This window comes from Oreochromis niloticus, linkage group LG3, assembly GCF_001858045.2.
Source record: "Oreochromis niloticus isolate F11D_XX linkage group LG3, O_niloticus_UMD_NMBU, whole genome shotgun sequence".
Taxonomy (NCBI): Eukaryota; Metazoa; Chordata; class Actinopteri; order Cichliformes; family Cichlidae; genus Oreochromis; species Oreochromis niloticus.
The window spans coordinates 45,857,066-45,862,342 of NC_031967.2; positions in this window are offsets into that span (position 1 = coordinate 45,857,066).

Genomic DNA, 5,277 nt, shown 5'->3' on the forward strand with positions numbered 1-5,277 from the left:
TTACTATACCATTATTTGCTTTGACAAATTTAAGAAATGACTGGTGTCCACTTGTGACCAGTATTTTTAAATTGTTTGCTCTTACCCTATCAGCATTGTTGACATGATCATGTTTACTCCTCCACCCAAGATTGTTTCAGTTAAACACTCTAGAGTGGTGTTTTTAACCCAGTCCAGTTTATTCTCTGTGTGTACTCCAAGGTTTAGTCCTCCACTCTGTCCACGTCAACCCCCTGGATTTAAACAGGGGTCCCAGCTTTCCTGGTAGCAGTCAATTCTTCTGTCTTTGTCACATTGAGGTGCAGATTATTCTGCTGCTCCACATGAAACAGGAGTCCACCACAGCCCAGTACTCTGTCTCATTACCCTCACCCTCACCGATGCATCCAACCACCGCAGTGTCATCAGAAAACTTCTGAAGATGGCAGGTCTGTGTGCAGTGGCTGAAATCTGTGGTGTAATGGGTGAAGAGGAAGGTGTGCCACACTTCTGTGGGAGACGGCACATCTCAAATACCAGGAGAAACTCTCACTCACTGGGCTGACAGCGTCAGACCACAGCGAGGTTCAACTCAGGGTGTTAAACCCACAACCCGCAGAAAAAACACCAGAATGATCACAGCTGGACACAGTTTTTGTTCTCTAGTGCAACAACATCTGGGCTGTTCTGCTGGGTTCACAAGAATGAGCTACCACAGGAGGGTGGGAGTGTGTTTAGAGGGATGAGGGAACAATGGGGTTTTTAGCAGGTGTTTCAGTCATATTGGACAGTTACGAAAGTGCTTTGTGCAGCTGCCTGTTATAGATGAAGGAAGTGCAGATGGACTACACAATTATTGCTCATTTATGATGAATTTATGCTGAAACCTCTTCTTCAGCTGTTATCTATTCATGTGAATACCACAGCCTCTATGTGTGTTCACATGCTTATTAACAACAATTTTATGCTCTTCTGATATAAAATAAGTATAAAAAATTCAAATGATTCTATTTCCCAAACTATAATCACTCTGCATTATTTGTAATTGTTCCCCATGCTTAGAATTTATATTAACACAATGCTACATTCATACAGTTAATTAGTTCATTTTTAGCTGCAACTGACGATTATTTAAGTATATTAATCCTATAAATCCTTTCCTTTATTTGAATATTTGATTTTCTGAAATATTTTTTAAAAAAAAGGTCTATTACAATTCCTGTTAAAATTTCTTACAGTCCAAGATGATCTCATTACACTTTTCAGTTATCTGGAGAACGGTCAAAAATCCACAGATTTCATAATAAATCTGCATCTAACGCACAGAGAAGCGAACGAGCAACACACGGGGCTTTATGCACAGGCAACCCCACTTTTATGCTCGGTGTGTCGCTTGTTTAAACACGTTCTCACTCCCGAGGCTTGCGTTGCGTGCCTCCCGTGACAAGTTTGACATTACTCTCAGCGGTGCTATGTCAGGTCTCTGTGGCACGTCGTCGGGTCGTGCACTCCTTGATTTTTGTAACTTCTACAGCTGAGTTGAAGACACGAGTGTACGATCGTGTTGGTTTTTACCACTATTTTATTGATATTCCAGCGCAGAACCTCAGACATATATATACAGACACACAACTGTTTGTCAAGGTTTTTTTCTTTTCTTTTCTTTTCTTTTTTTTGCAAAGTTCTTTCCACAAACTAACATTTTCGCTTTCGGTTTTGACTTCTCATCAGCTCGTTTGGTGCGATTTTGTTTAAGTGGCGACACCTACCGATAATACGCCTTCTTGAGCCTGAACGGCGGGTATACGTAAATATGACTGGATCTGTGTGATGATGTTATTACTATTGCCTCCCACAGAAGTGTGGCACTCTCCGCTTGCCATAGTCGCTCCGAGTGGAGGCGCAGCAGGACAGCGCCCACATTTTCCTCTTTTTCCTGAAGGTACGCGACTATATTCCTCTGCTTTTATCAATACAGGGCTAATCTCTTTAGCTTATAGTGTGACGGGATACGGGTCATTCCATGTATATGTGGAATATGTAATAGAGTGGAGAGACCGTCTCAATGTAATAAAGAATTAAAAGAAGGACTGCTGTGTGGACGTTGTCTAATTTACCATAATCAGGCTCACTCACTGTGTCTCTCACTGACACAGTGATCTGAATGGTAGTATTTACTGTCATCCTATTGCTGGCTGCCTGGCAATGGATTGAAAACCTACTTGGCTTCCTACCCTGGCTTTTTGCACAGCATTGAATGCTGTGTCACAGTATAATGTGTCACAGCCACATAAACAATCACATTTCTTATGTGCTTCTTACAGTTCAGAGCTGCACAGCCCAAGATTACTTATTGTAATTATACAGAAAACATCCAGTAAGTCCAGAATAAGTAAGTGACTCACTGGCTTTTAAATGGAAAGGAGAGTGAACTGAACACATCACTGGCTCTTGAATTATTATGATGGATTACATTTGCAGCTGAAATACATTACTGCTTTTGAATAGCTATTATATTTCATCTTGTTTTATGCAGCTTTTCTCCCTCTCTCTGATGTGAAAATGACCAAAGAAATACATTTATACAGACATGCAAATAAACAGAGCAGAACGTTCTTTGCTTCTATGTTTTAATGTAATATTCATATCATATCAAACACTCCAGCTTACCATAGGAAAATTAAACAATGTCAGTGTACAGACATCATTTTTAATACAAAGTATCTTCAAACCTGCATCCCATTTAGTTAACTGCATCTTCTTGTGTAAAGTAACAAAATGTAGTTAAATGTTTCTCATGATTTTTTTTTAAATATAAACAGAAGAATTGCTGTTTGAAGACCAAAAAAAAGGCCAACAGATTTACTTTTGCAAGTGCATCATTATTCATTTTGCTATACTGGTCCACTTGACAGTCACATTAGATCTTTATTAGGATTCTTTATTTTGAGTTATTATAATCAGAACAGACAAGACTGGTGGACAGAAAAGAAAAAGAAGAAAGAAAGAAAAGTTGAGGAGAAAGTTAACAGAGGGAGAGGAAGAGATAGAACTCTGCTTCACCACCTGATTAGAAAAAGCAAAAACAACAGCAGGGACGCTGCTGTTGTTTTTGCTTTGCATAGGTATTTAGTATTACCTATGCAAACAACATATGCATAGGTAACACTAAATAAGAAATATTAAATGTCACTGAGCAGCACAAGGTATAAATAATACATAATATGTTTAGAGGCATCAGTCGACTAAGTACAGTCAGTGCTCGGGTATGTCAGCCAGTACAACAGAACACCATAGCTCATTTACTGCTTAACCAAATTTGTGGATTGCCAGTTGCGCTGAGTTCCAGCTGTTTGAGCCAGTCCATTTCCTCCTTTAGTCCAGAGTGTAGGTCGCCCCCAAGAACGGGTGAGCAATCTAGGTTTTCAATGAGTGCAGTTAAAAAAAGCATGGATAAACATGTGATGTTTGATAGTGTTCATGAAGAAGTATAGAAATGTCCAAAAGGAGTTACACTGTGTTTCTGGATCTGGAGAAAGAATATGATAACGTGCCTAGAAAGTGTTACTATAGGAAATCAACACTGGCAGAGAAGTATGTGAGGTTGCAGCTGGTAATTGTGTAAACACACAATAACCTGACTGATGCTGTGCTGTGATTCTGTTGTGGACCATCTGGCAAGATATTGAAAACAACAGCCTGTCGTACTCCCTGCAACGCTGGCATTCTGATATACTGGACGAGATTAAACATGCGTCACTCATTCTTCTTTTAGTTTAGACATGTGCAGCTCAAGATTGCTTATCATAGTCACACAGATGACACCCACACTTGGAAAAATAACTAGATGATTATGTTCCCTTAGATTCACTCAAAAAGTTTATAACATGTAATCGAAGCATTTCCTCCACCTAAAGTGAACCATGACTAATTGTTCATTGTATTTTATAACTGGGAAAAAGAACTCAAATGCAACTCACAAAGCAACAGGTTATTTACACATTAAACTCCAGCAGGTCAGACTACTTCAATGATCAAAGATCTTCCATTTCCAAAAAACTAGTGCAATGCTTCTAGAAAAGGGAGAACTGAATATTTAATGAACAAATATACGAATTAGATTTTTTTGTTTTTGTTTGACTCACCAAGAATCAGGAAGTGAAAATGAGTCTTCATTCTGCAGAATGAGAAGTGTCTGTTAAGTTCTGCTAGTAATAAGTTTGTATTTGTTTTTTATCTCATCAGAGTGACATTTAGACAGACACATATTTTGCAGCTGCTTAGATAACTGTTACTTTTATGTGCCCACAATGCATATCACATTTCAACATGTAAATTAAAAGACCTTGATAGTGTGTGAGGGCATGTGTAAACTCTAAACTTCTATCGGGGGGATTAAAAATATTAGTGAAATGTGTTGTAGTCACAAAGTTGCTTAGTGTTTTCACCACAATGGTGGGTCATTGCCTAGTTACAGGACAAGCTATATGGTGTACATATAGCATGCTATACAGTAAGTCCTTTTCTACAAACCCTCAGAGGTGAAACAAGTTTAAACACTCTGAGGTTGGATTTGTTTTTATAATGTTTTTCCAGATATTCTAAGATGTGAAAGGTTGACTAGCATCCAAGCTAGACTGGTCTGACTAATGGGCCCTGCACCAAGAACATGGGGTAGACATATTTGTGTGGGCTGACTGTGTTATACAAATCTGTAATTGTGTTTTTCTCTTATTTGAATTTGCACTGCCTCGTTTCTGAACAGAGAACAGCTCAGCTGAAAAGTTTACACGACCAAGGAAGGAGGCCGAGTTGTGGTGATTTTTGCCCTTCATCTACAGGTAAGCTAACTACAATCAGTCACATGAAAATAAACGCCTCAATGCTTCACCATGTTGTTTGTGTGCTTTGCAGATATACAGATTTTGACAGTGATCAGTGCTGAATACTGCTTTCAGGTTTAAATTTTGTGGTTTGAATTTTAAACCAAAATTATTGGTCTGTTTAAACTACTTGTATGAAAAGTAATCTAATGTAATATGATGCATTATCATATATATGTATTTACAATAATTACATTACTTACATTTGTCAGAGACTCTAGTGATGACAGAATATTTTTGCATGTCAAATCCAAACATGCAAACATTGACTTCTAATGTGCTGATCAGGGTCAACCAGTCTGATTATATTATGTTTTAAGTTACCTTATTTGGCATTTCCTGTCTTTGACTGCAGTTCCTTTGAACAGGAAAGACTTTTAAACGGCCCTGCTAGCATGACGAATTTACTGAACAC